General features: G+C 41.6%; 1 long non-coding RNA gene and 1 gene segment (V, D, J or C); one reads left to right on the forward strand and one right to left on the reverse strand.

Moving 5' to 3' along the window:
- The window catches only part of LOC608379, a 345,452-nt gene that overhangs the window by 207,897 nt on the left and 109,569 nt on the right, over positions 1-27,986 (forward strand).
- Positions 3,506-26,259, reverse strand: LOC119877173. 2 transcript variants are annotated; one of them, XR_005372449.1, is made up of 3 exons: positions 24,115-26,259; positions 23,319-23,430; positions 3,506-4,080 (listed from the first exon to the last, which is right to left on the reverse strand). It is a non-coding gene; the product is annotated as an uncharacterized LOC119877173 (long non-coding RNA). The 2 variants fall into 2 exon arrangements; XR_005372448.1 differs by lacking the exon at positions 3,506-4,080 and adding an exon at positions 22,381-22,471.

Consider the following 27,986-nt stretch of genomic DNA (forward strand, 5'->3'; position numbering starts at 1 on the left):
GGATAGATTTTAGTGGTCATTTCAGTTCAGATGTTTCTGTCTGTGTGTGTGTGTGTGTGAGTGTGTGTGTGTGTGTGTGTGTGTGTGTGTTCTGGAGAAAGAATTAACTACTTAAATAATTTGGGGACAATGTGTCACCCCCGTATGGGGAAAAATGAGTTTAATTGTCTTACTTCATACATGAAACTCACTTTTCAAAACACGACTTTAAACTTACAGAAGAAAATATTGAGATATGAGTACAGGGTAGGAAGATCAGATCCAGGAAAGCATATCTCGCTCTCATTCTCTTTTCTTCTGATCATGGAAACAATCCTAAGAGCATTAATTTCCAAACCCCTCCATTATACAATGATTAGGTCACTGTAAAATGAAACAAAAGAAAATTTAAAAGCCACAATCTAGGAGCCTTCCACATCAGTACTTTATGAGAATCATCAGGGAGTATCCACTGGGAAATAAGGAAACAGCAGTCTGGAAAATGACCTGGAACCTTGCTTTGGAGAGAAATATAAAGGGAGGAAACCAAGTATATTGGCTCTAATCTTCAAGGAAAACATAGAAAAGTGCTTGAACATGTAATTCTAATAAAAACCCCCATCTTCATAAAATCAGAGCATTGCCTCCAAAATCTGGGGAGGCAGCCTAGGGCAGCTAATCACCCTCAGAGGAAGTTTGTATGAGAACTGCAGCTCTGTGGGACAAGGGTCAGTGCTGCAGATAGGAACACTTGCAGCCATATCAGGCTGACGTCCAGGCTGGGATGAAATCCACATCGTGTCCACTGTCCTTGAGCCCACAGGAGACCCTAGAGGTCAGAGTGGGAGTTAGATAGGATGCAAGGCTTTAGAACCTGCTTGAATTCCCCCAGCCTCTGAAACAATGGTGGTCCTCCAGAATTTCTGATTTATGTCTGTGACATACGAGAAAATATAGAGATTGGTCTCTGCTCCCAGCCCCTGACAGAGCTCCTAAAACGCTTATAATTTCCTAGGAGATAAAAGCTCTAGAGAATCTTTCATTCTGTGAGATTGCCCCTGAATGGGCTCCAGGATGGGCACTGGTCACCAGAAAGACCAAACCATGATTAGAACCATGGAATTTGCTGCCCCATTTCCCATCCAGTAAGGGGAGAGGAGCTTGACACATAGATAATAATCGATCATGTCTAGGTAAGCAAGCCTCCACGAGTCTCAAGAGTGCAAGGTTTAGAGAGCTTCCACACAGATGAACAATCCACAGAGAGAAAGAGATGCACTCCATCTCCACAAGGACAGAAGCTGCTGTACACAGGACACTCCCAGACCTCACCCTATGTATCTCCATCTAGCTCTTCATCTCTATCTTGATCATATCCTTGAATAAACTGGTAAACATAAATAGGTGTTTCTCTCAGTTCTGTGAGCTTCTCTAGCAAAGCATCACACCTGTGGAGGGAAGCCTGGGAACCCCCTCCTAAAAATGGTATTGGGAGCGGTCCCTTCATCTCTCCCATCAGACAAGGAGACCCTGATGGGCTAGTCCTTCTCAACCTTGGGCCTCCAGGCCACCTTGAAGAGCTGCAGGCAGCTGCTGTGGAGGATGAAGTATGGACATGAAAGCCAACTGGGAACAGACCCACACCCAAGAGGCTGTGGTCCTTGGGAAACTCCATCATGAAATTGCATATGGGGTCGTCAACACATCTGGTCAGGGACAGCCACCTGGCTTATATGGACCGGAGCTTCTCCTCTACCGGGTGGTTCTTTGTACCCAGTCTCTGCAAGAGTGGTGACACCTCCACAGTCTACAGGCATTTTGGCATTCTCCTTAAATACCCACATGGGATGGATATATCCCCAAGGTTGAAATCTTCCCTGAAACAAGTGAAACATCTCTTTCTCTCCCATAACAAAGTTAAAAACTTTCTCTAATATAAAACACATTTCTAGAGTAATGGCAAAAATAAAGTTATAGACTCTTCATACTTTCAAGAAAGAGCGAAAATAAAACAAACTGGGGATATCTGTGGAGGAATTAGGAACAATTATGAAAAGTCAGCTTCTCTGAAGGTGGATCAAGAATGAATAAAGGTACAGCAGGGGGTAAAAGATAAAATCCTGCATAAGGGTCTGGCTCATGTGCCCCAATTTGTAACCTCTCTGGAGACCTACCAGTTCTGGGTCCCTCTGGGGGGTCGGCTTAGGCTTTGGTTGTCCTGCATCCCTGCTCAACTCCCTCATGTGCCCAATCTTGCTTTAGAGACGCTGATCTCAAGAACATTCCTCAACCACTGTCCCCATGCTACCTTACACATGAGCCTGCTTTCCAGGGAATAATGCCTGGAACCAGGGATGTCAGTGAGTAGCACAGACCAGCTTGTCATACTAACTTTCATAGGCAGAAGGTGTACAATTTCCACAATGTACAAGGACAGAATGTTGTCAGAAAGAGCCATCTGTGGCAGTAGATGCTTAAGCACATATTAGTAGAAATTAAGTCAATGTGCAGACTCTTAGTGTATTTTGTCTCTGTAACTGCAAAACTCTAGGTCAGGGGAGCTGAAGCCTAAAGTCACTGCTTCTGATTCAGGTCCTAGACCTAAGCCAGTTAAAGTCTCAAGCTCATTGATTGAAGGGAAGGCCAGGTCTCACATGAAGGACACTGATGTTTTGTCACAGATTCATGAAGAAAATTTTGCCTCCTTTTTTTCCCTAAGGAACTCAAGGATTGGGGCCTGAGCGAAAAATGCTTCCTCTCCTCCCTGATGAGAACACTCATAAATAGAGAACAGGGCTTTGGAATATCTAGATCGTTGAAGCCCAATGGTTGAGAAGTAACTTGTAAAATCAGAAGATCAACACATTCACAGGTGTATGTGACCTACCTATGAATCAGGTTATTAATCTGTAGAGATTATCCCCCAGTGGTGATCATTTACAAATATTTAGAAAAGGTGACCCATTTCAATCACAAGTCCCAAGAATCTACTCAACACAACTGAAGCTGGGGATGCTCCCTCTGCTGGATGTCTTGATCTCAGTTCTCCTACAAAAGAAAAGCTCGCCCCTAGGTGTCCATTGAAAGATGAATGGATAAAGAAGCTGTGGTCTATGTATACAATGGAATATTACTCAGCCATTAGAAACAACAAATACCTACCATTTGCTTCAACATGGATGGAACTGGAGGGTGTGTTATGCTGAATGAAATAAGTCATTCAGAGGACAAACATTATATGGTCTCATTCATTTGGGGAATATAAAAAATAGGGAAAGGGATGGAGGGGAAGAGAGAGAAAATGAGTGGGAAATATCAGTGATGGTGACAGAACACGAGAGACTTTAACTCTGGGAAACGAACAAGGGGTAGTGGGAGGGGATGTGGGCAGGGGGATGGGGTGACTGGGTGACGGGCACTGAGGGGGGACTTGATAGGATGAGAACTGGGTGATATGCTATCTGACGGCAAATTGAGTCCCAATAAAAAAATTTAGTAGTTGGGAGTGTCAGCTGTTTCCCCTGGGACCTTAGCAGACAGGAATCCAAACAGGAGGGCCTTTCACCTGCCAGAAATGGACACTGGCCACTACACCTTCACGTCTCTGCTGGTTTCACAGAAGGGCAGGACTCTGAGCACTGTCTTCCCACAGATCCTGACTTTCCCCTTCGATCCTCCTTCCTACTCAGGCAGTAAAGAATTTGTCTCTGTTAGCTTTCCTCCCAGCACAGAAGACCTTTTAAGCTACTACACTGGCAGGAGAGGGACCTGCACCTGCCTGTGCCTCTTTCCACTCTGCCACACCCACCAGGGGATTTGCATATTGTCCCCTGGGGAGGACCTTCCCTTGAAAGTCTGAGATAAAGGTCAGCTCTAGGCTTGTCTTTACTTACTAGGGCTCCTCAGCTCAGCTTCTCAAGATGAGGTTCCCTTCTCAGCTCCTGGGGCTGCTGATGCTCTGGATCCCAGGTAAGGACAGGGAGGGGGATGAGGAAAGACATGGGGGCATGGATGGTGAGCTCCCCTGGTGTTGTTTCTTTCCCTGTGTATTCTGTGCATGCGGGAGATTGCCCTCCAACGAGGAGAATTTAATTTTTAGACCTGTGAAAATTAAGAAGAAAGTAAAAGATACGAAGAACGGTACTTTAGTGAGATGCTAAAGAAGAAAGAAGCCACTCTGTCTTGCTCTCTTGGGTTTTCCATGATAATTGAATACATTTAAAACATAAAACAAAACACAAAGTATGATTTAGCCTAAAATGTAAAAAACTCAAAGTAATAGAAATGTTTTATACTGTTTCTAACACAACTTGTACTTATCTCTCGCTACTTTAGGATCCAGTGGGGATATTGTCATGACACAGGCCCCACCGTCTCTGTCCGTCAGCCCTGGAGAGCCGGCCTCCATCTCCTGCAAGGCCAGTCAGAGCCTCCTGCACAGTAATGGGAACACCTATTTGTATTGGTTCCGACAGAAGCCAGGCCAGTCTCCAGAGGGCCTGATCTATAAGGTGTCCAACCGCTTCACTGGCGTGTCAGACAGGTTCAGTGGCAGCGGGTCAGGGACAGATTTCACCCTGAGAATCAGCAGAGTGGAGGCTGACGATGCTGGAGTTTATTACTGCGGGCAAAATTTACAGTTTCCTTCCACAGTGGTTCAGCCCTGAACACAAACCTCTCTGTTTGCCCTTCACCACTGCCCAATGTGTTCCTTGAGTGGGGAGCAGGCGCCGCAGAGTGTCTGAGTTGGCGTCAGTGGCAGATGTTGGAGAACCCAGGGCAGTAATGTGCAGCTGAGTGCTCTGGCCCATGTTACAGCCCCATCAGCTGCAGCAGCCTTCGCGGGGCAGAAGCAGCTCAAGAACGGAGGTGATGCAAGTGCTCTCTGAGCAACAGGCTGGAGGGAGAGCTCACTTGTATCTCATCCCCACCCCTCTCTCCTTGTGCTTGGTTATTACATTTAGAGAGCCTGAGAGTCAGAAAATTGAGGCATATTTGTGACAATCCAAGTCAAATACATTTTGACGCAAACAAAATTGTTATAGTTTTTTGACAGGAGATATTCAGTACCGTTCAGTATTCATTTTTTTCCCCAGTCTCTGAATTTCTTCTTTCTCATTACACTAATTGCTCTATTACTGTGTTCTCTGGATAGCATTATATGTGCTATCCCCACAGGAAATATGGCTGAGAACAATTAGTACAATTGTTTGTTAAAGCACTTTATTTATTATACAAATAAACTTTGTAAATTCAAGCAGATATGAGGTCCTAATTCTGTTAAAAAGTAGTGATACACACACACTCACACACACACACACACACACACACACCTCACATACTTATTTATATACACTGGAATATTACTCTGCCATAAAAAAGACATCTTGTTATTTGCAACAACATGAAAAGTCATTGAGAGTCTAATGTTAAGTGGAATAAGTCAGACAAAGAAAGACAGATACCATACGATTTCATTTATATGTAGAATCTAGAAACCAAACAAACAAACAAGAACCCCAGAACAGAAGGCAAAAAGACCCATGAATACAGAGAACACACTGGTGGTGGCAAGACGGAAAGAGGATCAGAGGATGGAAAAAATTCATGAAGGAGAGTGGGAGGTATATGGAATGAACAAAAACTAGTCACACGGATGAAAGGTACAGCACAGGGAATATAATCAAGGATTTCGTAATAGCGTTGTGTAGGGATAGATGGTAATTACACTTGTGGTGACATAACATGACATAGACATGTCAAATCACACCTAAACCAACATAGCACTGTGTTCCAAATATACTTCAGTAACAAAACAACATACACACACAAAGAACTTAAATCGAGAAGTTTTATATTTGCCTCAACTACCTTTATCTGAGACAAAATAAAGGAATCTCACAGTGGGTCCTGAGAATACAACACAACCTGAAAGGTGTAGACCATAGAATGTAATTCATATACCACAGCTAGGGTAGAGAGTGGTGTGAAAGTTTTTCCCCAAAAGTAACATTTTAACACCAGATAGCCTAAATACTCTTTTGGAAATGACAAATTTGGTACTATTTTGAAAATGGTTTCAAGCACTAGACAAATACATTATTTTTTACAGATGTGGTCTTACCTGAAAAGGAATCTGAATTCATATTCTGTTCAAATGTGTGCTTTGAGTAGATCTCAATTAAAACGATCCTCAAAAATTTTATCTGTCCTTATCTAAAAGCATATCCATTACCTGTCCATTTCACCTATTCATCCCTCTTCCCCTCTAGCCCCTGGCAACCGCTCAACACTTTGCTGTTTCTATGGACCGTAGACTATGCCTTTTTGAGCTGAATAGTATTTATTGTCCAGATGCATCATAGTTTATTTATCCATTCATCTTGGGAAGAAATGTGAGTTACAACAAGTATTAAACTTATGAAGAAATCTGTATATATGTTGGTGTACAGGTTTTTCCGTAGACATAAGTTTTCAACTCCTTAGGGTAAATACCTAAAAGTCTGATTGCTGAATTGTGTGATAAGAGTATGTTTAGTTCTGGAAGAAAATGCCAAACTGTTTTCCAAAATGGCTGCTTCTTTTTGCATTTCCAGCAGCAGGGAATGCTAATCTGTGTCCCTCAAAATGCTCACTTGCATTTGGAGCTGTGATCTAGATTGTGGCCACAACAGTAAGTGTGGAGTAGCATCTCCGGTTTGCATTTCCTTAACAACGCATAAATTTGGAACATTTTTTCTGTGCCTTGTTTCATATCTGTCTTCTCCTTTCTGATGCGGTGTCTGTTCAGATCTTTTCCCATTTTTAATTGGATTATTTCTTATTGTTGAGTTTTAAGTGTTCTTTGTAAATTTTAGGTAACAGCCTTTGTCACAGGTGTTTTTGCAAATATGTTCTCCCAGCGTGTGACTTGTCTCCTTACACACTGGATAATGTCTGGGCCCACAGTAATTTTATTTGTGCAACCGGATCTTACATTACATGCATTAATAAATAATGTATTACCATGTCACAATATTCAAATTTTGATTATTCGTATTTGAATTTAATTAGTTTCCTTAGTATTCCTATGATATTCTTTTTTTTTTAAACATTTTTAAAGAGGGCATGATAGATCATATTTGACCTCACAGAGTTCAAAACACAAAGACGTTAGAAACACTTGCTTACAATAAGGACCTGGAAGACTTCCCCTCCACATCCCTACTTCTCAACCACCAACTCTACTGCTACTGAAATTTTGTTCTTTACAATAAAACTCTTCCTGCTTTTCTGACACAAGGAGATCTTGCCAGTCACTTTCCTTGGGGGCCGGAGGGCGGGAGGACTTGGGGGTTCTGCTGCCACTTTACACACTGAGATCTTGACACCATATGTAACTCTAAAGGCTGGAGAGAAAACACTGCGAAAATCGTGGAGAGATTGGAAAATCAAGGACTGGTGGCTGGACCACCTTACAAGACAAGTCACTTGTGTGTAAAAGTTACACACAATTATCAGTGTGTGTAAAACCCTATAGCATTGTGGATTGCTGTCTCTTCTCGTTGGCTATTCTCAGTAAACATAGCCCTTCACTGAAATGTCATTTCCTTGGACATTATTTATTTTTATGTGTTTGATCAACCAAATTTTTTATTTATCAAAATAGTGTAGAGTTGCAGTCCTCTTCATTTCTCCCCAACTATCCGGGTACATTGCATCATTATCTTCCCCCAGGACCACCAAGAATTGAGCCTGAGTGTGCTCATAGGTTGTGATTAATGAATCCTTGAGAACTTAGTTGCTGGGATAAGAGTGGAAGAGAGAGTAAAGACTGGACAATTTCAGGTGTTCAAGGTTTTCTCCACATTCTTTTCTGGAATCCTCCTAAAGATCAATCAGCTAGATTGCTTAACACACAGTAGGGTCTTTCCCTCAACCACTTGCTCTCTCCTTTCCGCCTCTGCTTGTTTTCTCCTCCATCCAGCATTGAAAGAGAGAGCAAAGCTCAGGTATTTTGCAGCTTCAGGCATTGTTCCAGCCTCGTCTTGACAGCAAAATACTGGAGCTTCAGGTAGAAATGTACTTTTCTCTTAGCCTGTCTGCTCCTCACGAATCTTTTATTTTCCTCTTCATTCCACATACACATCCTGCTCTCCTTCTGCCCAGATGAGGTTCACTGGCACTGTTCTTTTTCATTAGTCTGAGAAAACTACAGATACATCTGAACTGTTCTTCAGGCTCCGACAGCTTACCACTTAACTTGATGAGAAGAGGAAGGTTTTGCCTCTTTTCTAAGTGTCATGGAAATGCTCAGAGTAGAAGCTTTGTTGCATCATTCTGTTGGTCAAACTGAGGTGCCACGACTTGGATAGATTTTAGTAGTCATTTCAGTTCAGACGTGTGTGTGTGTTTGTGTGTGTGTGTGTGTGTGTGTTTTGGAGAAAGAATTAACTACTTAATAAATATTTGGGACAGTGTGTCAAACCCACATGGGGAAAAATAAGTTCAATTGTCTTACATCATACACGAAACTAATTTTCAAACATGACCTTAAACTGATAAAAGAAAATATTGCAGAATATATTTAGATATGAGGACAGGGTAGGAAGATCAGATCCAAGAAAGCATATCTCGCTCTCATTCTCTTTTCTTCTGATCATGGAAACGGTCCTAAGAGCAATAATTTCCAAACCCCTCTAGTATACAATGATTACGTCACTGTAAAACAAAACAAAAGAATTTGCAACCACAATCTGGAGAACTTCCACACTAGTAGTTTATGGGAATTATCTGGGAGTAGCCACTGGGAAATAAGGCAACAGCAGTCTGCGATGACCTGGTACCTTGTTTTGGAGAGAAATATAAAGGGAGAAAACCAAGTATATTGGCTCTAATCTTTAAGGAAAACCTAGAAAAAGCTGGAACAAGTAATTCTAATAAAAATCCCCGTCTTCACAAAATCAGAGCATTGCCTCCAAAACCTGTGGAGGCAGCCTAAGGCAGCTAATCACCCTCAGAAGAGGTTTGTGTGAGAACTGCAGCTCTGTGAGACAAGGGTCAGTCCTGCAGATAGGAACACTTGCAGCCATATCAGGCTGACGTCCAGGCTGGGAAGAAATTTGCACTGTGTCCACTGTCTCTGAACCCACAGGGGACCCCAGAGTCAGAGTGGGAGTTAGATAGAATGCAAGGCTTTAGAACCTGCTTGAATTCTTAGAGCTGTCTCCTCTCTCAACATTCCTTAAAAGCAGGTCAGCAAGATGAGGACTCTGAAGGATGCCTGGGCAAAGCAGATGCACTGGGAGCAGAAACTGCGCGGTAAATACGTAGACATGTTCTTATTCTTTCTTTCACCTCAGCCACAGTATTGCATATGGTTGAAAACAATTGTAGTCATTTCCTCCACGGGGACAACCTAGGCCAACATGACCTGGACACAGACACAATGGTCCCTCCCTGCCCCATTCTAGCTGCTACAAATGAACTCAGGGCCATCCTACTGGGAGGCTGGGAAGATCCTAGAGACAAGAGAATACAATTGACAAGAAATGTATCCAGAGGTGTCATAATAGAAAATTCAAGCAACAGTCTAGTGCCTTGTTCCTTATGGTAAAGAAGTAAGAGTGTCAAGCATGAGTAAAGGAGTGTGAGTCTCATTATTTGCATAGAAACACAGCCCACTGCTTTCGTTGGCTCCTATCATGGGGAGTATGTGGAAGAGGCTGTATTTCCCCAGGCACACTAAGCTTCCACTCATAGAGGCCAGTCCGTGCTCCCGAATACGTTCTCCAGTGAAGGTTACCTCACGTATGACTTTCCTGTTGAACTATATATTCTAATGATTTTGTTTTCAAAATTGTCTCTCATTCCCTCATTCACTATTTCAACAACAAAGAAAACAACATTCCTAGACTGGAAATGTGAACTATGACACTATGTAAATACAACTCCAAATTAAAAAGGGAAGTTGGGATATTTTTCAACTGTGCTGGTTTGCAGCTTTCTCTTAATAAAACAAAATTCAGGTGGCATTTTGAAACGGTGGACATGCTAAGCACTGTCAGTTGTTTAGAGGATCTTGCAATCTGTGCCTCAGTTACAAACCACTGCTCGAATTTCTGGAACATCAGAAAAATCTGGGTTGAGTTAATTGTCCTAACGTATCTTCAGTCACTATAAGAGTAGCTGGATTTTCTCATGAGGATGGAAAAAAATAAAAGAAAAAGAAAAAAGTGAACTGGCTATCAATTTTCCAAATTTAGCTGTCAGTATTGTGATTCTACAACCTGGCCTCAGAGAGTTTCTTGAGCTCCAGGCATGAATATGAGTCTCACCTGTCTTTGAGTCAGTTATGCTGAGCACATTCCTTCACTATACACAGAACCTCAAGAGGCTGATGCCTAGTATTCTTGTCTCAACAGAAGGAGGGGCTTGATGATCATAATAACCTCCCGTTGTCCTTAAAGGTAGGTCAATGGTAGACCTATCTTATTTATCAAAGCAAGGTGAAAAGCCGTTTATGTGCTCCTTGGGTGGCAGTGGGTAAGAAGAAGGATATAAAGCTCCACCATAGTAAATGGAGAACTTGTGGGCTCTGATGACAGTACTTAAGGTACTTACATTTGCTGGCCATTAAAAGTCACATTTTCCTGGTGGGGGTGGGTGGGCAGGAAAGGATCCTGGAAACTGCTGAATTATCTGTCCTCATTTAACAAGGATAAAGAAATCTCTAAGATTCACAGAATGACTTACCATGGGTCATTTGGTAAAGCAGCAGTATTTGGACTACAGGAGACAGAATCTTTTAAAAGGTGTTATATTCCTATATAATGAGGAATCCATGTAAAATTTCCCTGTTTACTCACAGAAGATGACATTCACATGACTTTTGAACAACGTTTTTCTTCTCTTAAATGGACTTAGAAGCAGAAGTTTATTTCAAGGGAAAAGGGAGGAAGGTCAGAGTTCCCTCCGAAGCAGAACTCACTCATTTTCTAACAAGAACCTATATAGTTCAATTAATATTCTTCAATTTAGATATTACACTCTTTTTCCCTATTGATTTTTCTAAAATAGGCAAGTGCATTTGTTACCAAAAAGACCTCAAAGTGAGCAAGGGGCCTGGAGCAGCCATTCCCTCCTGGGCTCTCCAAAGGGAAGGAGGGTTAAGAGTTAAAGTCCAGGTCTCTGCTATAAGAATTGCCCAATGGTTCTCTCTTGCCCTTGAATGAATGTCCTTTACAACACCCACTGCTCAATGCACTGGAGTATGTGATAGGGGATTGGCTACCTATGAGGGCACCGCAGGCCTCACAACCTCTGAAAGAGTGGTGTTCCTCCAGAATTTGTGACTTATGTCTGTGACATACTAGAAAATGTAGAGATTGGTCTCTGCTCCCAGCCCCTGACAGAGCTCCTAAAACCCTTACAATTTCCTAGGAGATAAAAGCTCTAGGATCATCTTTTATTCTGTGAAGATGCCCCTGAATGGGCTCCAGGATGGGCATTGGTCACCAGAAAGACCAAGCCAGGATTAGAAACATGGAATTTGCTGCCCCATTCCCCCATCTAGTGAGGGGAGAGGGGCTTGACACATAGATAATAATCGATCATGTCTAGGTAAGCAAGTCTCCACGAGTCTCAAGACTGCAAGGTTTAGAAAGCGTCCATATTGATGAACAATCCACACTGAGAAGGAGATGCACCCATCTCCACAGGGGCAGAAGCTGCTGTACACAGGACCCTTCCAGACCTCAACCTATGTGTCTCCATCTCGCTCTTCATCTGTATCTTTATCATATCCTTTAAGAAACTGGTAAACTTAAATAGGTATTTCAGTTCTGGGAGCTTCTCTAATAAAGAATCACACCTGTGGGGGGAAGCAAGGGAACTCCCTCCTAAAAATGGTCATGAGAGCAGTCCCTTCATCTCTCTCATTAGACAAGGAGACTCCTGAAGGGCTAGTCCTTCTCAAGCCCGGGCTCCAGGCAACTTTGGAGAGCTACAGGCAGCTGCTGTGGAGGATGTAGTATGGACATGGAAGCCAAACGGGAGCAGACCCACACCCAAGAGGCAATGGTCCTTGGGAAACTCCATCATGAAACTACTTGGCCTTGGCAACACATCTGCTTAGAGACAGCCACCTGGTCTATATGGACTGGAGCTTCTTCTCCTCCTCCAGGTGGTTTTTGTGCCCAGTATCTTCAAGAGTGGTGACACCTCCACAGTCTGCAGGGGTATTGACATTCTCTTTAAATACCCACATGGGATGGATATAGTCCCATGGTTGAAATCTTCCCCGAGGGCAACCCCGGAGGCTCAGTGGTTTAGCGCCACCTTCGGCCCATGGCGTGATCCTGGAGACCCAGAATCGAGTTCCCCGTCGGGCTCCCTGCATGGGGCCTGTTTCTCCCTCTGCCCATGTCTCTGCCTCTCTCTTTCACTCTCTGTCTCTGTGGGTCTCTAATAAATAAAAAAATAAAAAAGAATTTAAAAAAAAGAAATCTTCCCCAAAACAAGCTAAAAATCTCTTTCCAGTAACAAAGTTAAAAACTTTCTCTAATATAAAACAAATTTCTAGGGCAATGGCAAAAATTATGTTATACACTCTTCATACTTTCAAGAAAGCAAAAATAAAACTGAAAATCAGGAAATCTGGGGAGAAATATAAAAAGATCATCTTCTCTGAAGGTGGATCAAGCATGATTAAAGGTTCAGCAGGAGAGCAAGAGAAGAAATCCTGGATAAGTGTCTGGCCCGAGTGCCCCAATTTGGCTCCTCTCTGGAGACCTACCAGCTCTGGGTCCCTCTGGGGGATTGACTTAGGCTTCCTTCTCCTGCATCCCAGCTCAACTCCCTCATGTGCCCAATACTGCTTTCTTTTTCCAGAGACACTGATCTCAAGAACATTCCCCAACCAGTGTCCCCATGCTACCTTCCACGTGAGCCTGCTTTCCAGGGAATGATGCCTGGGACCAGGCATGTCAGCGAGTAGCACAGGCCAGCTTGTCATATTAACCTTCATAGGCAGAAGGTGTACAATTTCCAAAATGTACAAGGACAGAATGTTGTCAGAAAGAGGCATCTGTGGCAGTAGATGCTTAAGCACATATTAGTAGAAATTAAATCAATGTGCAGACTCTTAGTGTTTTTTGTCTCTGTAACTGCAAAACTCTAGGTCAGGGGAGCTGAAGCCTAAAGTCACTGCTTCTGACTCAGGTCCTAGACCTAAGCCAGTTCAAAGTCTCAAGCTCAGTGATTGAAGGGAAGGCCAGATCGCAAACAAATGACACTAAAGTTCTGTCATAGGTAATATAGACAAAATCTTGTCTCCTTTTTTCCCTAAGGAACTCAGGGATCAGGGCCTAAGGTCAGAATGTTCCCTCCCCTCCCTGAGGAGAATACTCTCTGCTAGAAGTACACCAGGGGGAATGCAGTGCTCTGGTAGAAAAGAGATGTGAATATTTATCTGGACTTAGTGTTTACTGTTTGAGAAATTAAATAGGGCAAAATTAATTGTTCATATGTAAATATTTAGGTGGCTAGGACGGTACCCAAATCATCTTTGTTGTTGCACTGAACGATATGTTAACGCTATGCAAATATGCATTCAATTCATACCTCTCTTATATATATAAAACAGGCAGTTCTATAAAGATATCACTTAAAGATCGAAATGAGTAGTGTCCTCATGTTTTCTTTCCTTTCCATCTCTCAAGTGAATCATATTTTCATAGAGGAAAAGTAAACAAACAAATAAAAAATCTGTCTCACATTCAAGCAGCAGAAGAATAATTTTTCCCTGACATGAAAGCTGTAGGATTTCATTAGAACTCCTCAGGACAGAAGTTCCATCACTCACAGGAGAGACCTTGGGTTTGGAGATGCAAATTCCTACAAAAAGTCAAGAATTTATAAAAATAGAATAGGAGGTGGATTATGCTCTAGGGGAATCTCTGTCTCAATTTCTGAAATAGACAGCGGTGACTGGGGGCCTTGCCAAAGGATTAACCTCGATATAAGAATAACCTCCATGGTCAACAGAAGACATTCCTTCCATTTCTCTACAAGACTCAGATGAAATCCAAAATCTTTACAAAATGTATTTATTAATCATTTGAAGGAAGAAGAGAGAAAAGAAATTAGAATATTGGGAAGAAATTTAGAGCTTGTAAATAGCAATCAGGGCTTTGGAGCATCTAGATTATTGAAACTTACATATAACCTTCTTCACAGGGTTCAGAAGGAACTTATAAAGTCAGAAGATCAATATATTCAAGATGTATGTGAACTACCTATGAATCAGATTATTTATCTTCTAGGTTATCTCCCCAGTGGTGACCACTTACAATTATTTAGAAAAGGTGACCCATTTCAATTACAAGTCTCAAGAATCTACTCAACAGAACTGAAGTTGGGGATGCTCCCTCTGCTGGATGTCTTGATCTCATTTCTCACACAAAGCACAAGCTCACCTTTTAACAGAAAGAACTTCCATTTGGGCTAGTCAGGACACAGGCCTCTGTGTTTGTTTCAATTAAAGCACTGTAGTTTGACATGTCTGGCTTGATAAAATTAGTAGGTCAAAGTCTACAGAATGTATAACAGCATCACACTTCCACCCCACACACTCTGATCCCAGGATAATGGGCTCACAGTTGCACCAAAAAGAGAATCTTCTCAAGGTACAAAATCACACACTGGCTTCCACTTTTTTGGACCCAGATGAACAGCCTCCTGCACAGAGACAAAAGTGCCATAAAATCCACCTGCAAAACTCGTTGCTAATTCAGTTGATGGTGCTTAGATTAGAGACCGCTAGGGTCCTGTTCCCCACCTGGACCTCACAGAGTTTCTGCTTCCACCCCTTACAAATGCTATTCTTTCTGTGAAGTTGTAGCGTCCAGCTTTGCTGGGGTCAGTTTTATTGTCCAGAGTACAAAATAGAGTGTAAACATGCAGATCGTGGATTCCTGTTTGGAACTAGGAATACTCTTCATTCAGTCTACAGGTCATATAGGAAAATTTCAAAGCCTTTATTGTCAAGAAAGAATTTTTCTAAGATTTTGCATTTTCGAGATATTTTAGGGCAAAAAAGTATGAGACAAGCAACCAAGCAGAGAAGACTTTTTAAGTTTTCATGTTAAGTTCTGTAGCAAATAGTAATATTCCAAATTCAAACATTCTAAGGAATAATTTGGAAAAAAACATTTCAACACTGATACACAGTAAAAAAATGACAGATTAATAATTTGCAGCCATATTTCCACACACTGAGCTTTCACATTAAAAAATGTGTAATGTGATTCCATTTTGTAGTACAGTTGACAAATAGTGTTACCTAATGTATTTCTTCATTTAACATGAGTTATGAATAGTTTTGATGCTCACTTTAAGATTTATAATACTGTCTTGCATTTTCCTTTTTGTCTTTGTCCTGATATTTTTCATTATTGTGGATTATCTTTCTGACTTCATTCACTAGCAACGTTCATTATGCAGGCTGGAATTTTCAAGAAGATTCAGGATTGCATTGGTTAGCTTAAAGATGGATCAAGGAAGAAAACATAAGAAAAAGTAATAAAATTAAAACTAAGATATTATGGAATTTGGGCTATTCTACTCTTACTTCTATCTCATTTTGTCATGAGCACCTGAGACTCCCCACAGAGTTCACAATTTGCTCTCCATACCATTTTTACACAATAGCTATTTCACTCTCAGTACAAAATCTAACTCTTGGAAGATTTCTCCGAAGATACAGCCACTGAGCTTTTTTGCATAATTATGCCTGGAATTGTACATAATCAGTTATTTTTCAATTCAGTATGACTTTGGCTTTTAATTACCTGAGATTCGATAGAACTACGATCTCTATGCTTTCAGTTTCTCCAGGATTTTGTTTGAGGACAGTGACTTTAGTTGGGAGGTAATTTGAAGTTGACACAATTCTCACAAATGACTCAATATGACATAACGTCAAGCAGACACATGAAGAATCATCAGGTTATGTCCCTGTTGTAATGAAGGGTCTCATATATACCACATGACATGTGTGTGTCTATCGATCGATCAATCGATCTATCTTTATCTGGGGAAGGAGAGAGAAGTATGACAGGATACACTCCAGACAGTAAGAAGAGTTACCACAAATCATACTCATTGCCTGAGGCATAAAATTCTGTCTTCTTTCCTATTCTCTTCCATGTGACTATTAGTTCTCTTCCTGTAAGTATGACTCTTCCTCCTTGACAGGATGTTTTTACTTTCATTTTCTCATAGAGCATAATTCACAAGGTCCCAAGGTGAGTTTATTTTAAATCATTATTAGACAGTCTTAAACCATCAGTCTGGAAACAGGAGACCGCAGAGACCCTAGAACTAACCCCAGTTCTTCCCGTGATTTGGAGATCCTCCGCCACTCAGCTGTAGTTGGGAGTGTCAGCTGTTTCCCCTGGGACCTTAGCAGACAGGAATCCACCAGGAGTGCCATTCACCTGCCAGAAATGGACACTGGCCACTACACCTTCACGTCTCTGCTGGTTTCACAGAAGGGCAGGACTCTGAGCACTGTCTTCCCACAGATCTTGACTTCCTCCGTTCGATCCTTCTTCCTACTCAGGCAGTAAAGAATTTGTCTCTGTTAGCTTTCCTCCCAGCACAGAAGACCTTTTAAGCTACTACACTGGCAGGAGAGGGACCTGCACCTGCCTGTGCCTCTTTCCACTCTGCCACACCCACCAGGGGATTTGCATATTGTCCCCTGGGGAGGACCTTCCCTTGAAAGTCTGAGATAAAGGTCAGCTCTAGGCTTGTCTTTACTTACTAGGGCTCCTCAGCTCAGCTTCTCAAGATGAGGTTCCCTTCTCAGCTCCTGGGGCTGCTGATGCTCTGGATCCCAGGTAAGGACAGGGCGGAGATGAGGAAAGACATGGGGGCGTGGATGGTCAGCTCCCCTGGTGCTGTTTCTCTCCCTGTGTATTCTGTGCATGGGACAGATTGCCCTCCAATGAGGGGAATTTAATTTTTAGACTGTGAGAATTAAGAAGAATATAAAATATTTGATGAACAGTACTTTAGTGAGATGCTAAAGAAGAAAGAAGTCACTCTGTCTTGCTATCTTGGGTTTTCCATGATAATTGAATAGATTTAAAATATAAATCAAAATCAAAATATGATTTAGCCTAAAATATACAAAACCCAAAATGATTGAAATGTCTTATACTGTTTCTAACACAACTTGAACTTATCTCTCATAATTTTAGGATCCAGTGGGGATATTGTCATGACACAGACCCCACTGTCCCTGTCTGTCAGCCCTGGAGAGACTGCCTCCATCTCCTGTAAGGCCAGTCAGAGCCTCCTGCACAGTGATGGAAACACGTATTTGAATTGGTTCCGACAGAAGCCAGGCCAGTCTCCACAGCGTTTGATCTATAAGGTCTCCAACAGAGACCCTGGGGTCCCAGACAGGTTCAGTGGCAGCGGGTCAGGGACAGATTTCACCCTGAGAATCAGCAGAGTGGAGGCTGATGATGCTGGAGTTTATTACTGCGGGCAAGGTATACAAGATCCTCCCACAGTGGTTCAGCCCTGAACACAAACCTCTCTGTTTGTCCTGTCACCACTGCCCAATGTGTTCCTTGAGTGGGGAGCAGGCGCCGCAGAGTGTCTGAGTTGGCGTCAGTGGCAGATGTTGGAGAACCCAGGGCAGTAATGTGCAGCTGAGTGCTCTGGCCCATGTTACAGCCCCATCAGCTGCAGCAGCCTTTGCGGGGCAGAAGCAGCTCAAGAACGGAGGTGATGCAAGTGCTCTCTGAGCAACAGGCTGGAGGGAGAGCTCCCTTGTATCTCATCCCCACCCCTCTTCAGAGTCAGAAAATTGAGGCATATTTGTGACAATCCAAGCCGAATACATTTTGAAGCAAACAACTTTTGCTATATTTTTGATAGGAGAAGTGGTACCTGATGGTGCTATTCTGAATTTATTATTTTTTATTTTCCTTCTCTCTGAATTTCTTCTTTCTCAATTACACTAATTGTTCTATTGCTGTGTTATCTGGAGAGCATTCTATACCTGCTAGGAAATATGGCTGTAAACGATTAGTAAATTTGTTTGTTCAAGCACCCAAATATATTTTGTAAATTCATAGCAGATATGAGGTCCTAATTTTGTTAAAAAGTAATACTAGATACATACACACACACACTTATTTATTTATATACACTGGAATATTAGTCTGCCAAAGAAAGACATCTTGTTATTTGCAACAACATGAATGGTCCTATAAAATCTAATGTTAAGTGAAATAAGTCAAAGAAAGATAGATACCATATGATTTCATTTATATGTGGAGTCTAGAAACCAAACAAACAAACAATAAACCCAGAACAGAAAGGGCAAAGACCATGAATACAGAGAACACACTGTTGGTGGCCAGACAGAAAGAGGATCATCGGAGGATGGGAAAAATTCACGAAGGAGAGTGGGAGATATATGGAATGAACAAAAACAAGTAACCTGGATGAAGGGTACAGCACAAGGAATATATTCAAATATTTCGTAATAGCGTTGTATGGGGACAGATGGTAACTACACTTGCGGTGACATAACATAGCACATAGACATGTCAAATCGCTATGTTGTACACCTGAAACCATCGTAAGCACTGCGCGCCAAGTATACTTCAATAAAACTACAACATACACACACAGAGATGTGCACACACATAGACACACACAGAAGAACTTAAATCTAGAAGTTTCATACTTGCCTCAATTACTAATGAGAATGAAGATACAACCATTCAAAATCTTTGGGATACAGCAAAAGCAGTCCTGAGGGGGAAATACATTGCAATACAAGCATCCATCCAAAAACTGGAAAGAACTCAAATGCAAAATCTAACCTTGCACCTAAAGGAGCTGGAGAAGGAAGAGCAAATAAAACCTTCACCCAGCAGAAGAAGTTAATAAAGATTCGAGCAGAACTCAATGAAATAGAGACCAGAAGAACTGTGGAACAGATTAACATAACCAGGAGTTGGTTCTTTTTTTATTTCTTTTTCTTTTTATTTATGATAGTCACACAGAGAGAGAGAGAGAGGCAGAGACACAGGCAGAGGGAGAAGCAGGCTCCATGCACCGGGAGCCCGACGTGGGATTCGATCCCTGGTCTCCAGGATAACGCCCTGGGCCAAAGGCAGGCGCCAAACCACTGCGCCACCCAGGGATCCCAGGAGTTGGTTCCTTGAAAGAATAAGATAAAAAAAAAAGAATTAATAAGATAGATAAACCATTAGCCAGCCTTATTAGAAAGAAGAGAAAAAAGATTCAAATTAATAAAATCATGAATGAGAAAGGGGAGATCACCACCAATACCAAGGAAATACAAACGATTTTAAAAATGTATTGTGAGCAGCTAGACAACAATAAATTAAGCAATCAAGAAGAAATGGATGCATTTCTGGAAAACTGAAAACTACCAAACTGGAACAAGAAGAAATAGAAAACCTGAACAGGCCAATAACCAGGGAGGAAATTAAAGCAGTCATCAAAAACCTCTCAAAACACAAAAGTCCAGGGCCAGATGGCTTCCCAGGGCAATTCTAACAAATTTTTAAAGAAGAAACCATACCTATTCTACTAAAGCTGTTCGGGAAGATAGAAAGAGATGCAGTATTTCCAAAGTCATTCTATGAGGTCAGTATCACCATGATTCCAAAACCAAAGACCCCACCAAAAAGGAGGATTATAGACCAATATCCCTGATGAACACAAGCAAAAATTCTCAATGAGATACTAGCCATAGGATCCAACGGTACATTAAGAAGATTATTCACCATGACCAAGTGGGGTTCATTCCCGGAATGTAAGGCTGGTTCAACACTCTTAAAGCAATCAATGTGATAGATCATATTAACAAGAGAAAAAAATATGATCCTCTCAATAGATGCAGAGAAAGCATTTGACAATATACAGCATCCATTCCTCATCAAAACCTTCAGAGTGTAGGGATAGAGGGAACATTCCTCAACATCTTAAAAGCCATCTATGAAAAGCCCACAGCAAATATCATTCTCAGTGGGGAAACACTGAGAGCCTTTCCCCTAAGATCAGGGGATCTTCCCCTGAGAACAGGGATGTCCACTCTCACTACTGCTATTCAACATAGTACTGGAAGTCCTAGCCTCAGCAATCAGAGAACAAAAAGAAATAAAAGGCATTCAAATTGGCAAAGAAGTCAAACTCTCCCTCTTCACAGATGACATGATACTCTACATAGAAAACCCAAAACATTCCACCCCAAGATTGCTGGAACTCATACAGCAATTCGGCAGTGCGGCAGGATACAAAACCAATGCCCAGAAATCAGTGGCATTTCTATACACTAACAATGAAACTGAAGAAAGATAAATTAAGGAGTCAATCTCATTTACAATTGCACCCAAAAGCATTAAGATACCTAGGAATAAACCTAACCAAAGAGGTAAAGGATCTATACCCTAAAAACTGCAGAACACTTCTGAAAGAAATTGAGGAAGACACAAAGAGATGGAAAAATATTCCATGCTCATGGATTGGAAGAATTAATATTGTGAAAATGTCAATGTTACCCAGGGAAATTTACACATTTAGTGGAATCCCTATCAAAATCCCATGGACTTTCTTAAGAGAGTTGGAACAATTTATTGTAAGATTTGTATGGAATCAGAAAAGAGCCCAAATAGGGGAATATTAAAAAAGAAAACAATAGCTGGGGGTATCACGATGCCGGATTTCAAGTTGTACTACAAAGCTGTGGTCATCAAGACAGTGTGGTACTGGCACAAAAACAGACACATAGATCAATGGAACAGAATAGAGAATCCAGAAGTGGACTCTCAACTCTATGGTCAACTAATATTTGACAAAGCAGGAAAGACTATCCACTGGAAAAAGGACAGTCTCTTCAATAAATGGTGCTGGGAAAATTGGAAAGCCACACATAGAAGAATGAAACTAGACCATTCTCTTATACGATACACAAAGATAAACTCAAAATGGATGAAAGATCTAAATGGGAGACAAGATTCCATCAAAATCCTAGAGGAGAACACAGGCAACACCCTTTTTGAACTTGGCCACAGCAACTTCTTGCAAGATACATCCACGAAGGCAAAGGAAACAAAAACAAAAAATGAATTATTGGGACTTCATCAAGATAAAAAGCTTCTGTACAGTAAAAGAAACTGTCAACAAAACTACAAGACAGGGCAGCCCTGGTGGCTTAGCGGTTTAGCAACGCCATCACCCGGGGTGTGATCCTAGAGACCCGGGAAGTCCCACATCGGGCTCCCCGCATATAGCCTGCTTCTCCTTCTGCCTGTGTCTCTGCCTCTGTCTCTCTGTGGGTCTCTCATGAATAAATAAATCTTTTTAAAAAACTACAAGACAACCTACAGAATTGGAGAAGATATTTGCAAATGATATATCAGATTAAGGGCTAGTATCCAAGATCTATAAAAGACTTATTAAACTCAACAGCAAAGAAACAAACAATCCAATCATGAAATGGGCAAAAGACATGAACAGAAATCTCACAGAGGAAGACCTAGACATGGCCAACAAGCACATGAGAAAATGCTCCACATCACCAGCCATAAGGGAAATACAGATCACAACCACAATGAGATACCACCTCACACCAGTGAGAATGGGGAAAATTAACAAGACAGGAAACAACAAATGTTGGAGAGGATGTGGAGAAAGGGGCACCCTCCAGTACTGTTGGTGGGAATGTTAACTGGTGCAGCCACTCTGGAAAACTGTGTGGAGGTTCCTCAAAGAGTTAAAAACAGATTTGCCCTACGACCCAGCAATTGCACTCCTGGGGATTTACCCCAAAGATACAGGTGCAGTGAAACACCGGGACACCTGCCCCCCATTGTTTCTAGCAGCAATGTCCACAATAGCCAAACTGTGGAAGGAGCCTCGGTGTCCATCAAAAGATGAATGGATAAAGAAGATGTGGTCTATGTATACAATGGAATATTACTCAGCCATTAGAAACAACAAATACCTACCATTTGCTTCAACATGGATGGAACTGGAGGGTGTTATACTGAGTGAAATAAATCAATCCGAGAAGGACAAACATTATATGGTCTCATTCTTTGGGGGAAAATAAAAAATAGTGAAAGGGATGGAGGGGAAAAGAGAGAAAATGAGTGGGAAATATCAGTGAAGATGACACAACATGAGAGACTCCTAACTCTGGGAAATGAACAAGGGGTAGTGGGAGGGGAGGTGGGCGGGGGGATGGGGTGACTGGGTGATGGGCACTGAGGGAGGCACTTGACAGGACGAAAACTAGGTGATAGGCTCTATGTTGGAATATTGAATTCCAATTTAAAAACTGAAAAGAAAAAAACAAGCTCGCCTTTTTCAGAAAGAACTCCCATCTGCAATAGTCAGGACACAGGCTTCTGTGTTTGTCTCATCTTCACCAAAGCTCTGTAGTTTGACCTGTCTGGCTTGATAAAAATTATAGGTCAAAGTCTACAGAATGTATAACAGCATCACACTTCCCACCCCACACACTCTGACCCCAGAATAATGGGCTCACAGTTGCACCAAAAAGAGAATCTTCCCAAGGTACACAAATCACACACTAACTTCCACTTTTTTGGACCCAGATGAACAGCCTCTCACACAAAGACAACAGTGCCATAATATCCACCTGCAAAACTCCTTGCTAATTCAGTTGATGGTGCTTAGGTTAGAGACCTCTAGAGCCCTGTTCCCCACCTGGACCTCACAGAGTTTCTGCTTACATCCCTTACAAATGTTATTCTTTCTGTGAAGTTGTAGCGTCCAGCTTTGCTGGGGTCAGTTTTATTATCCTGGGTACAAAATAGAGTATAAACATGTAGAGACGCGGATTCCTGTTTGGAACTAAGAATACTCCTTGTTCAGTGTACAGGTCATACTGGAAAATTTCAAAGCCTTTACTGTCAAGAAATAATGTTTCTAAGATTTTGCATTTTCGAGATATTTTAGATAATTTTAAGAAATTATGAGGCAAGCAACCAAGCAGAAAAAAACCTTTTAAGTTTTCATGTTAAGTTTTGCAGCAAATAGTAATATTCCAAATTCAAACATTCTAAAGAATAATTTTGTAAAAAAAAACATTTCAAAACTGATATACAATAAAATAAAAACCATGACAGATGAATAATTTGCACCATATTACTACACACTGAGCTTTCACATAAAAAATGTGTATTTGATTTTTTTTGTAGTACAGTTAGTTGACAAATAGTGTTAAATAATGTTTTTCTTTATTTAACATGGGTTATGAATATTTTGACACTCACCTTAACATTTATAATATTGTCTTATATTTTCCTTTTTGTCTTCATACTGGCATTTTTCATTATTGTGGCTTGTCTTTCTGAATTCATTCACTAACAGCGTTCATTAGGGAGGCTGGAATTTTCAAGAGGAAGAATGAGGATTGCTTTGGCTAACTTATAACATCAAGGAAAGAAAACATAAGAAAAAGAAAATAAAGTGACAAGTAAGAAATTATGGTATTTGGGCTATTATACTCTTACTCAAGAGTATTACTATTATCTCAATTTGTCATGAGCAACTGAGCAACTGACTCTCCGCAGAGTTCGGGATTTGCTCTCCATAGCATTTTTACACAATAGCTATTCCACTCTCAGTACAAAATCTTACTCTTGGAAGATTTCCTAGGAGATACAGAGCCTGAGCTTTTCTGCGTAATCACACCTGGAATTGTATTTATCAGTTATTTTTCAATTCAGTATGACTTTGGCTTTTAATTACCTGAGATTCAGAGAACTATAAACTCTATGCTTCAGTTTCTCCAGGATTTTGTTTGAGGACAGTGACTTTAGTTGGGAGGTAATTTGAAGTTGACACAATTTTCATGAATGACTCAATATGACATAACCTCAAGCAGACACATGAAGAATCATCAGTATGTCTCTATTGTACTGAAGGGTCTCATATATAACACATGACATGTGTGTGTCTGTCAATCGATCAATAGATCTATCTATCTTTATCTGAGGAATGGAGAGAAATATGACAGGATACACTCCAAACTGTAAAAAAGGGGTTACCACAAATCATACTCATTACCTGAAGCCTAAAATTCTGTCTGTCTTCTTTCATATTCTCTACCATGTGACTCTTAGTTCTCTTCCTGTAAGTGAGAGAATCTTCCTACTTGGCAGGTTTTTTGCTTTCAACTTCTCATAGAGCATAATTCAGAAGGTCCCAGGGTGATTTTATTTTAAATCATTATTAAACAGTCTTAAACCATCAGCCTGGAAACAGGAGACCCCATAGACTCTAGAACATCTCCAGTTCTTCCCGTGATTTGGAGATCCTCTGCCACTCAGCTGCAATTGGGAGTGTCAGCTGTTTCCCCCGGGACCTTCCTGCAGACAGGAATTCAAGCAGAAGGGCCATTCACCTGCCAGAAATGGACACTGGCCACTACACCTTCACGTCTCTGCTGGTTTCACAGAAGGGCAGGACTCTGAGCACTGTCTCCCACAGATCTTGACTTTCTCAATTCGATCCTTCTTCCTACTCAGGCAGTAAAGAATTTGTCTCTGTTAGCTTTCCTCCCAGCACAGAAGACCTTTTAAGCTACTACACTGGCAGGAGAGGGACCTGCACCTGCCTGTGCCTCTTTCCACTCTGCCACACCCACCAGGGGATTTGCATATTGTCCCCTGGGGAGGACCTTCCCTTGAAAGTCTGAGATAAAGGTCAGCTCTAGGCTTGTCTTTACTTACTAGGGCTCCTCAGCTCAGCTTCTCAAGATGAGGTTCCCTTCTCAGCTCCTGGGGCTGCTGATGCTCTGGATCCCAGGTAAGGACAGGGCGGGGATGAGGAAAGACATGGGGGCGTGGATGGTCAGCTCCCCTGGTGCTGTTTCTCTCCCTGTGTATTCTGTGCATGGGACAGATTGCCCTCCAACAGGGGGAATTTAATTTTTAGACTGTGAGAATTAAGAAGAATATAAAATATTTGATGAACAGTACTTTAGTGAGATGCTAAGGAAGAAAGAAGTCACTCTGTCTTGCTATCTTGGGTTTTCCATGATAATTGAATAGATTTAAAATATAAATCAAAATCAAAATATGATTTAGCCTAAAATATACAAAACCCAAAATGATTGAAATGTCTTATACTGTTTCTAACACAACTTGTACTTATCTCTCATTATTTTAGGATCCAGTGGGGATATTGTCATGACACAGACCCCACTGTCCCTGTCCGTCAGCCCTGGAGAGCCGGCCTCCATCTCCTGCAAGGCCAGTCAGAGCCTCCTGCACAGTAATGGGAACACCTATTTGTATTGGTTCCAACAGAAGCCAGGCCAGTCTCCACAGCGTTTGATCTATAAGGTCTCCAACAGAGACCCTGGGGTCCCAGACAGGTTCAGTGGCAGCGGGTCAGGGACAGATTTCACCCTGAGAATCAGCAGAGTGGAGGCTGATGATGCTGGAGTTTATTACTGCGGGCAAGGTATACAAGATCCTCCCACAGTGGTTCAGCCCTGAACACAAACCTCTCTGTTTGGCCTGTCACCACTGCCCAATGTGTTCCTTGAGTGGGGAGCAGGCGCCGCAGAGTGTCTGAGTTGGCGTCAGTGGCAGATGTTGGAGAACCCAGGGCAGTAATGTGCAGCTGAGTGCTCTGGCCCATGTTACAGCCCCATGAGCTGCAGCAGCCTTCGCAGGGCAGAAGCAGCTCAAGAACGGAGGTGAGATGCAAGTGCTCTCTGAGCAACAGGCTGGAGGGAGAGCTCAGTTGTATCTCATCCCACCCCTCTCTCCTTCTGTTTGGTTATTACATTTAGTCAGCCTGAGAGTCAGTAAATTGAGGCATATTTGTGACAATCCAAGTCGAATACATTTTGAAGCAAATAAATTTTGCTATATTTTTATAGGACAATATTGGGTATATTTCAGAATTTATTATTTTTTATTTTCCCACTCTCTGAATTTCTTCTTTCTCAGTTAACTAATTGCTCTGTTACTGTGTTCTCTGGATAGCATTCTCTACCTGCCTCCCCACAGAAAATATGACTAAGAACAATTAGTAAATTTTTTTGTTCAAGCACCCAAATTAACTTGTTTTTGCAACAACGTAAATGGTCCTAGAGAGTCTAACGTTAAGTGAAAACAGTCAGACAAGAAAGACAGATACCATATGATTTCATTTATATGTGGAATCTACAAACCAATCAAACAAACAAGAAACCCAGAACAGAAATGGAAAAAGACCCATGAATACAGAGAACACACTGGTGGTGGCCAGACAGAAAGAGGATGGGAGGATGGGAATCATTCACGAAGGAGAGTGGGAGGTATATGGAATGAACAAAAACAAGGCACAGGGATGAAGGGTACAGCGCAGGGAATATAATCAAGGATTTCATAATAGCGTTGTATGGGGACAGATGGTAATTACAGTTGCAGTGACATAACATAGCGCATAGACATGTCAAATCGCTATGCTGTACACCTGAAACCAACGTAGCCCAGTGTTCCAACTATACTTCAATAAAACAACGACATACACACACACACACACACACAGAGGTGTGTCTTTTGTGTGCACAAACACATAAAAGAACTTAAATCTAGAAATTTTATACTTCTCTCAATTATCTTTTTCTGAGACAAAATAAAAGCAGTTATTGGAATTTCACAGAGGATTCTGAAATACAACACACCTTAAGATGTAGAGCATACAGGGATCCCTGGGTGGCGCAACGGTTTGGAGCCTGCCTTTGGCCCAGGGCGTGATCCTGAAGACCTGGGATCGTATCCCACATCAGGCTCCGGGTGCATGGAGCCTGCTTCTGTCTCTGCCCCTCTCTCTCTCTCTCTCTCTCTCTCTGACTATCATAAATAAAAATTAAAAAAAAAGATGTAGAGCATACAATGTAGTTCATATACCACATGTTGGGTAGAGAGTGGTGTGAGATTTTTTCCCAAAAGTAACATTTTAAAGCCATTTCGCCTAAATACTATTTTGGAAATGATAAATTTGGTACTATTTTGCAAAAAGTGTTAAAATACTAACCAAATACATTATTTTTTACCGAATATGGTCATACCTGTAAAGGAATCTGAATTTATATTCTGTTCAAATGTGTGCTTTGAGTAGATCTCAATTAAAACAATGATCAAATATATCTGTCCTCATCTAAAGTCATGTCCATTACCTGTCCATTTCACCTATTCATCCCTCTTCCCCTCTAGCCCCTGGCAACCGCTCAACATTTTGCTGTTTCCATGGACAGTAGATTATGCCTTTTTGAGCTGAATAGTTTTCATTGTCTGGATGCATCATAGTTTATTTATCCATTCTCCTTCGGAAGAATATCTGAGTTACAACAAGGATTATACTTATGAAGAAATCTGTATATATGTTGGTGTGCAGGTCTTTCTGTAGACATCAGTTTTCAACTCCATAGGATAAATCGAAAAGTCTGATTGCTGAATTGTGTGATAAGAGTATGTTTAGTTCTGTAAGAAAATGCCAAACTGTTTGACCAAATGGCTGCTCCCTTTTTGCATTTCCAGCAGCAGGGAATGCCTGTTCGAGTCCCTCAACATGCTCACCTGCATCTGGAGCTGTGTTCTAGATTTTGGCCACAACAATAAGTGTGGAATAGCATCTCTGATTTGTATTTCCTTAACAACACACAATGTTGGAACATCTTTTCTGTGTCTTGTTTCATATCTGTCTTCTCCTTTCTGATGAGGTGTCTGTTCAGATCTTTGCTCATTTTTATTGGATTATTTCTTTTTTTTTTATTTTTTTATTTATTCATGATAGTCACAGAGAGAGAGAGAGAAGCAGAGACACAGGCAGAGGGAGAAGCAGGCTCCATGCACCGGGAGCCCGACGTGGGATTCGATCGCGGGTCTCCAGGATCGCGCCCTGGGCCAAAGGCAGGCGCCAAACCGCTGCGCCATCCAGGG

The sequence above is a fragment of the Canis lupus genome, chromosome 17 (assembly GCF_011100685.1).
Source record: "Canis lupus familiaris isolate Mischka breed German Shepherd chromosome 17, alternate assembly UU_Cfam_GSD_1.0, whole genome shotgun sequence".
Lineage (NCBI taxonomy): Eukaryota > Metazoa > Chordata > Mammalia > Carnivora > Canidae > Canis > Canis lupus.